This window comes from Neoarius graeffei, chromosome 6 (genome assembly GCF_027579695.1).
Source record: "Neoarius graeffei isolate fNeoGra1 chromosome 6, fNeoGra1.pri, whole genome shotgun sequence".
Lineage (NCBI taxonomy): Eukaryota > Metazoa > Chordata > Actinopteri > Siluriformes > Ariidae > Neoarius > Neoarius graeffei.
Window position 1 is genome coordinate 76,810,649 of NC_083574.1, and position 9,172 is coordinate 76,819,820.

Below are 9,172 nucleotides of genomic sequence, written 5' to 3' on the forward strand. Positions count from 1 at the left end.
TCTTTTACCACCCACAGTTTACTATGACCTGGATGACTGAGAATCTTCACAGACAATACAAGTCATGAGCAGCAAAAACACTACTACGACTGCAAATGTTGTGGAGTCTCCTACAGGACTGGAGACCTTGTCAGAGCGAAGGCTCACCCCAGATCAGATGCACTGTCCTCCTTCACAGCTAAGCTGGCCCCACTATACACTGGCCCATATCACATCTCCAGGAAGATGTCTGATGTGAACTAGACTCACCAAAGTTGACACTGGGGAAGACCCTGGGATTTTTCATGTAGTGAATCTACAGCCATTCTATACATGGGCTACAGCTTCAGCCAGCAAGCATACAAGACACATGAACTCTAAAACACAGAGCCCTGTTTTACTGGAGAACAGTGGGTCCCCTGTCATGGAGTGTCCGGATTCACCTCTTTCAAATGCTATTGACACAAGAGCTATTGATGTACTCACAGTTGTCCGTGTTGATAATGCCTGTCTCACTGACTCTGACTCCATTGACCCTGAGCAGAACTCTGTAGAAGAGACTGTTGAAAGGACTGTTAACATTGAAAACCATGACTGGCTGACTCTACCCCTACACTAACAGGCTGTTACAACCTGAGACCAAGATGAATCCCCAGGATCACCTCTGGGTGGACAGACAATAGGTGGACCAACCCTTACCATACTGTAAGATTTGGACTGAAGTGAAATTTTTGGTTCTTTGTTGTGAGCAACAACATTAACAACAACAACAAGCTATGTTCTTGTATGACTGTGATCTACATTTTCTATGCAGCCTGCCACAGAGGTAGTGTTTGTGTTATGCTGCACAAAAACAATTTTTTTCAATATTTAGAGAATTCATATGGGTTAGTTGTTTTACCCTGTTCCTTTAGAAAAAAAAGTGATTTCATGCTACACTTGTCTGAAAGGCTGAAGTTAATGTTTTACTTCTTTTGTGAATGTCATGAAGGACTTCTACTTTGTGTGGTACTAGCATGTATACCAGTTACTTTATTATATTGCTGTGTTAACCCTGTTTGGTTCTGACAATTTAACTGCTTGGTCATGTATGAGAGCATGTTAAATAGAGACTGTATCTCAGTAGTGTATGGCTGGCGTCAGCCTTTCTCCCTGGGGGGTAGGTAGTAGTCAAAATTGTGAAATGTGCCTTTAAGACATGCTGTGTTACCTAGGGAGGCAGCATCATCAGCCCGCACTTGTGTTTTCTGTTAGTTGAGCCGCACACCTTGCAGGAAATTGAGGTCTGATAATGAGTTCCTATCCTTTTCGCTCCTCAACTTAAGAGTAACATTTAGGGAATGTGTGACTTCTATTTTCTTCATGTATGATAAGATAGAGCCATTCAACTGGGCATGGTAAGGTTGAAGTGTAGTAAGTTAATAAAGGACGAGTATTGTGGAAGTCCTAGAGTTCATGTGGATGTGCATTTTTGCCTTCCTCTCTTCTCCACACACTCCAAACTGCTTCAACCCAAGCATACGGATCCAAAACAGTTACAACACACATATGAGACTTCACACTGAAACAAAGACACGAGGTATCTATTGGCAAACTAATGAGGAACTGAACACAAAGGTTGTATAAATACAAATGGTTATAATAAACATGACAGGAATTCAAAGCAAAATGAGCTGAGAGCCATAATGTGGACCAAGAGCTGCAGTGCATGCTGACAGCGAAAGTTTGTGACACAAAATCTCAGATAAGCATGACACTGATATGAAAGTGCATACAATTGCAGTGCTATGTTTTATGGTTTACAGTTGTGCCTATCAGTAGCAACTAAATGAAAGTGCATCCCAGTGTCCAATGTATATTTGTTCACCTTTGTAATTCATTCAAAAAGACAGAATAATTTATGAATGGAAATTGTCCATACAAACATCCAGGTATTACAGTGTCTTGCAAAAGTATTCATCCCCCTTGGTGTTTGTCCTGTTTTGTCGCATTACAAGCTAGAATTAAAATGGAATTTTGGGGGGTTAGCACCATTTGATTAAGACAACATGCATACCACTTTAAATGTACAGTTATTTTGTGACACAAACAATAATTAAAAGGAAAAAAAAACAGAAAGCTGGAGTGCGCACAGGTATTCATTCCCTTTCATCTGAAACCCCTGAATAAGAGCTGGTCCAACAAATAACATCATAAGTCACATAATTACTTGATTAAGATCCACCTGTGTGCAAAGTGTCATATGATCTGTCACACGTTGTCTGTATAAAACAACTTGTTCTGGAAGGCCTCTGACTCTGTACCACTACTAAGCAACCCAGATAGCAGAGGGTCGTTGATTCGACGTGGAATCATCGGCATGTTCTTCGACCTATACGCCGTCGAATCACCGACGTTGATTCAACACCGCTTTGCTCATACGAGTTTCCGTTGAAACGACGTTGGAAAGTGGCTGGTGGTCGACAGAGAATAGACCCCCTTTCACCCTTTATTCAACTACGTATTTCGGTCGATTTATAGTTGAATTTTCGGCGATGATTCATCCAACTTTACTTCCTGTTTTATGTACAACAGGAAGGCTACAAATTAAGCAAAACAGGCTAAATTAAACTAGCTAACAATAAAGCATCGGGGCTCTTGCCTAGGATGAACACACACATGCATACTTCAACCATGAAAGTGAAACTTAATTTATATCAATGTGCGTAGGCTACGTCCTGTTTAATGTACAACAGGATATAAAAATGCATGCAACAATGCACCTCTCCTAATGTTTGTCAAGCTATCTAATGAGGCATAACTTTTAACATTTATAAGGAACAGAACACACTTGAACAAGTTCTTAGAAACATTTTATGATTTATTTATAATTGTGGCCTATTCCTCCTGCGGCGCAGACCTGTACATGGAAACAGAAAAACATAACCAAAATTAATTTGATGCAGCATTGATAAAGAAAGTCAGCAGTAGGCTATGGGTTTCTAAATGCCACCCTACCTCATTATTTGGACATGGGGAAAAACTATATTTAAAATCCAAAGAGGGATGGAGGGAGGAAAATTAAAACAAAAGAAAGAAATGAAATATAGAGTAGAGAATATTTGATAAAATTAAGGATGTTTTTATTCAGTAAACATTTAAAAAAATGTTCTACAACACTCTAGCCTAGTGACTTACCAGTAACAAAATAGACTTGAAGTATTCAGATCCGCTCTGCATAAAGCAGTTAAATCCTCTCTCTGTCTCCTGGCAGAAAGCTCCTTGGTTTGCTTGTCTCAATCACAGCTGGTATTCTGTAGAAAGACTTCTTTTCACCTTTCCCATCAGCTTTGTTAGAACACCCTAACACAGCACAAAAGTTTACCATTGTAGGTTTATGATGAACCAAGTGCCTCGTGGGTTCACATACCGCGCGCTGCCTTTATTTCCCCCAAATCACGAGTTTGTTGGTCTTCCAATGTGGCGCAGGGTTTGTTTACTTCCGGTTTTGGGTGACGTCAGTGAAAGGGGTCTAATGGGGGCATTACCGCCACCCACTGGATTGGGGTGTAAAGCAGTCTGAACAAAACGTGTAAACATAAACATAGGAGAAATGAACCCGTTTTTCTAACTCGTCCTCACTTAGTCTACTTTTCTTTTTTGATTAGTCTGGATTTGATATTGTAAATTTAAATGTGAATCAATGTATATTCATCGGACATGAACAAATGAATAAATCTTGAGTAATCTTGAGGCGTGTGTGTCCGGGGCGTGGTGTCGCGGGGGGGGGGGATCGAACGGACCCTCCGATCCCCCCTGGCTACGGGCCAGTTGCTCATCCTACCAATGTTGAAAACTGGCCGGCAAAAGTGACGATGGTTCAACGTCGTATATTCAACCTTCTCTGACGGTCGACAGATCAACCTTTACCCACGTTGATTCAACGGTGATAAATCGACCCTCTCAGACGGCGGAGAAATCGACGTTTCACGGCGCCGTTTCAACGTTGATTTTCTGACGTACGACGGAAACCGACCATTCTGACCAAAACTCTACGTCGTTTCAACGACCCTCTGCTATCGGGGAGGCAACATGAAAACCAAGGATCACTCCAAACAGATAAAAAAAGTTATGAAGAAGTAAAGATCAGGGTTGGGTTATAAAAAAATATTCCAAACTTTGAATATCTCATGAAGCACCATTAAATCCATGATAGAAAAGTAGAAAGAATATGGCACCACTACAAACCTGACAAGAGAAGGCCGTCCACCAAAACTCACAGACTGGGCAAGGAGGGCATTAATCAGAGATGCAACAAAGACACCAAAGATAACACTGAAGGAACTGCAAAGATCCACAGTGGAGATGGGAGTATCTGTCCATAGGACCACTTTAAGCCATACACTCCACAGATCGTGGCTTTATGGAACAGCGGCCAGAAAAAAAAGCCATTGCTTCACATAAAAAAAGAGAAAACACATTTGAAGTTTGCCCAACAGCATGTGGCAGACTGCACAAACACATGGAAAAAAGTTTCTCTGGTCAGATGAGACTAAAGTTCAACTTTTGGCCATTATGGGAGATGCCATGTGTGGCGCAAACCCAACACTCCCCATCACTGTGAGAACACCATTCCTACAGTGAAGCATGGTGATGGCAACCTCATGCTGTGGGGATGTTTTTCATCTGCAGGGACAGGAAAGCTGGTCAGAATTGAAGGAAAAATGGATGGCATTAAATACAGAGCAATTCTGGAGGAAAACCTGTTTGAGTCTGCCAGAGGTTTGAGACTGGGACCAAGGTTCACATTCCAGCAGGACAATGACCCTAAACATGACCCTAAAATGACCCTAAAGCTACACTGGAGTGGTTTGAAAGGAAACATTTAAAGGAGAACTGAAGACCATTTTTTTATTGTCAAAATTCAATTAATATCTTTTTATTAAATATAGGAATGCATGTTTAATAGCTATTTTGTTATTGCTGTAGCAAGTTATGAGTGTTTGAAATATGCTATGTAATATATCAGTCTATATGTCAAAACAATGGGCATAAACGAGATTCGTTGAGACCTGTGCGAGGCATTGTAGGATGGAAGTAAAACGTACAGTGGAAATCAAAGTGACCAACATCTGTCAATGTTGTCAAAAGACGCGTGCACTCTATTTTGAATGCTGATGTAATCAAGCCGGAAGTTTTGTTTGTTTTGATAGCAATCAGGAAAGTTTGAAAAAAAGTAGGCAGTAATCGTTATTAAACTTGTTTTAGTGAAATATTTCGTGTGGAAAGCAGTTTTCAAGATGGCTTCACTGACACCTGGCTGACACTTCACATTTCGAAGTCTCGCACAAGTCTCGTGAAGATCGCGTGGATAAGTGATGCCTGCCATGGACCAAACAAACTAAATTCAATGGCTAAAAACCGAAGAGGCCAATAAGTATAATATTTAATTGCAATTAGTTACCAAAATGAGTCACGATATAAGGTTACTAAAACTGAAAACGTAATTGAATAACACATCTCATCTCATTATCTTTAGCTGCTTTATCCTGTTCTACAGGGTCACAGGCAAGCTGGAGCCTATCCCAGCTGACTACAGGTGAAAGGCGGGATACACCCTGGTCGCCAGGTCATCACAGGGCTGACACATAGACAACCATTCACACTCACACCTACGGTCAATTTAGAGTCACCAGTTAACCGAACCTGCATGTCTTTGGACTGTGGGGGAAACCGGAGCACCCGGAGGAAACCCATGTGGACATGGGGAGAACATGCAAACTCCGCACAGAAAGGCCCTCGTCGGCCACAGGGCTCGAACCCGGACCTTCTTGCTGTGAGGCGACAGCGCTAACCACTACACCACCATGCCGCCCTTGAATAACACATTAATTAAGAAATAAAGCAAGTTTAAAAATTACTTTTGCTTCAAGGAAAAAATAAGAAAACATATTTGGAGTTTGCCCAACAGCATATGGCAGACTCCCCAAACACATGGATGAAGATTCTCTGGTCAGATGAGACTAAAATTGAACTTTTTGGCCATCATGGGTGACGCCATGTGTGGCACAAACCCGACATTTCCCATCACCCCGAGATTACCATTCCTACAGTGAAGCATGGTGGTGGCAGTATATTGCTGTGGGGATGTTTTTCATCTGCAGGGACAGAAAAGCTGGTCAGGACTGAAAGATGGATGGCACTAAAGACAGGGCGATTCTGGAGTAAAACCTGCTTGAGTTGGCCAGAGGTTTGAGACTGGGATGAAGGTTCACATTCCAGTAGGACAATGACCCTAAACATACTGATAAAGCTACACTGGAGTGGTTTAAAGGGAAACATTTAAATGTTTTGGAATGGCCTAGTCAAAGCCCAGACCTCAATCCAACTGAGAATCTGTGGCATAACTTGAAGATTGCTGTACACCAATGCAACCCATCTAACTTGAAGGAGTTGGGAGCAGTTTTGCCTAGAGGAATGGGCAAAATCCCAGTGGACAGATGTGCTAAGCTAATAGAGACATACCCCAAGAGACTCGCAGCTGTAATTGCAGCAAAACGTGGCTCTACAAAGTATTGACTTTGGGGGTTAATACCTATGCACATTCCAAATTTCAGTTTTTTCATCTTAATTATTGTGTCAAATTACAAAACAATTTGCACCTTTAAATTGGTAGGTATGTTGTGTAAATCAAATGGTGCTAACCCCCAAAAAAATCCATTTTAATTTCATCTTGTAATGCAACTAAACAGGACAAACACCAAGGGGGAATGAATACTTTTGCAAGACCGTGTAGATAGCCAAAAACAAGAATATAGTTGTATGGGAAGGTTCTCAGTCATCCAGGTCATCATAAACCATAGGTGCTAAAGAGTATCCCAAACTTTGATTATCCCATGGAGCACCATTAAATCCATTAAAGCAAAATGGAAAGAATATGGCATCACTACAAACCTGACAAGAGAAGGCCGCCCACCAAAACTCACAGACTGGGCAAGGAGCAAGTCCACAAGAATATAGTTGTACACAATACTATGTTAGACCCTTAATGAAGATCAGTGTAAAGTTAGTAAATCAAACAGTTGTTAAATCTGGCAAGAGATGAAATATCCCTCTCAGATTGGCTTTGAAACTCACCAGATCAATACATGTTGGGATAAAAAAGGGATGGTGCAGAGGGACAATCTGTGGCTCAGTCTTACATTTGTATTCATGATCAGTGTGTCGGATTCAGGTCATATTAACACTGAATGCACATTGTCAGTGAGCCAGAGGAAGAGACAGAGTGAGACACAAAACAGGTGGCCTAGCTTTGGTCCAGGCTGTTCTTGGAGTTTTGTTTGCTGTCAGAAGTAAAAACCATAATTCACTTTCAGATGCCTATTCCTTCACTCCCTGTATCTCTTTTTATATTTCTGTCACTCTCTCAAATACATAGTCCATCACTAAATAAGTTTTAGTAGGAAATAAATCCTTCCACCTGTAATAAGGTTGGTTCAAAGGAGTCACTAAATGATTATAATTTTAAAAACTGGTATACACTGGACTTTCAAATTTCTGAACATTAAAAAAAAATCATTTTAATTCCTCCAACTCACAGAGGTCATAATTCTTTTTAAACATCTTTGGGTACAGAAACTATTATTATTATTATTATTATTATTATTATTATTATTATTATAATTATTATTGTTGTTGTTGTGCTCTGTTTATCTCTGACAAATTCTAACTCCTGCATATTGAATAATGTACTGCAATAACTGATGTACTAAACTAATGGAGTCTTTTTTCTTTCATTTTTAGGCCTGTTTCTAGTCATCCATTGATGCTGCTGGATGACTAGAAACAGGCCTAAAACATCCATAAAAAGTGACTCAGTCAATCGTTTGAAAGACATTTTTCAAAGATGGAGTTGAAAAATGTTTAGTGACTCAAATTATTTCATTTTATGTCTTGAAGACTGACTTTAGGAATGAATGACTCACTTTATAAAGAGATTCACTGACATTTGAAATCCGAAAACAACTCATCGAATTCAGGAGGGTTCACAATGTACTCATGAAACTGAGTATTTGTATTGATCCTTCTCCTAATTAAGTAAATGGAGTAAAAAATTATACTGAGTTGGCAAGAGTTTATTTATATTGAGGTGCCAGTATATTAGCAATATCAGGGGAGTATTTAACAAACCAGCAGCTCAATGTGCACTATATGGCCAAATGTATGTGGAAACCTGGCCATCACAGCGACATGTGGACCTTCCCCCAAACTGTTGCTACAAACTTGGAATCGCACAGTCTAGAATGTCTTTGTATTCTGTAGCACTGAGTTTTCCTTTGAGATCTCAAATTGTTTCCGGCATGACAATGGCGTAGCTCATTTTCTTGTCTAGAAGTTCAGCACTTCTTGTACCTAACTTTTGCACTTGTTGTATGCCACTCTGAATAAAGGCATCTGCTAAATGCCATGTAATGTAATGGCCCTGCCTGTGGTTTGGAGAATGATTCTCAACAAGCAAACAAGCATATATGGTGTGACAGACTTACTATATGGATGCTTCACTGTATTGTATGTAAAGTGGTGCTTGAAAGTGTGTGAACCCTTTTAGAATTTTCTATATTTCTGCATAAATATGATCCAAAACATCATCAGATTTTCACATAAGTCCTAAAAGTAGTATGAAGGAAATTTAGTGAATAAACATTCCTATTCTCTGTGTTTGTGTGTTGAGCTCAAGTGGCCTAGTGTACTGAGAAGTTTTTTTTTTTCCCCACAAACTGTAATCACCTTTCTGTGTCCTTGGCTGGTGATAAGCAAGCTGCCTGGTCTCTGTCTCATGTTACGTTATGCCTGACCATGCGTCCGCAGTGCTTAATTAGAGCACACCGGTTTGTCTGCTTTAACAAAGAGCCGATGTCTAACTTCAAGGCCAAGCCTCGAGCCAATCACATGCAGATGCGAGCAGTAAGCGAATGCCTTTAGAGTATAATAGATAACAGCCACTAAGACACAACTCAGAGTGCGTACTCTCGGCATCACCTGAAGTGGTGTCGTCTTCTTCTTCTTCTTCTTCTTCTTTTTCCTTTCCTGTTTTATATCTCTGTTTTACATGATCTACTATAATAAATAACTGAAAAGACAACTGCTAAGCGTTCTGAAGTGTTTATTAGAAGTTTCCATTATAGTAGATAAAGAGAACGTGGTTTTAAAAAAA

General features: G+C 40.2%; 1 long non-coding RNA gene across 1 annotated transcript; it reads right to left on the reverse strand.

The window, feature by feature from the left end:
- Positions 1 to 2,818: 2,818 nt before the first annotated feature.
- Positions 2,819 to 3,231, reverse strand: LOC132887523 (uncharacterized). Its single transcript, XR_009654848.1, has 2 exons — positions 3,157 to 3,231; positions 2,819 to 2,878 (listed from the first exon to the last, which is right to left on the reverse strand). It is a non-coding gene; the product is annotated as an uncharacterized LOC132887523 (long non-coding RNA).
- Positions 3,232 to 9,172: the final 5,941 nt, after the last annotated feature.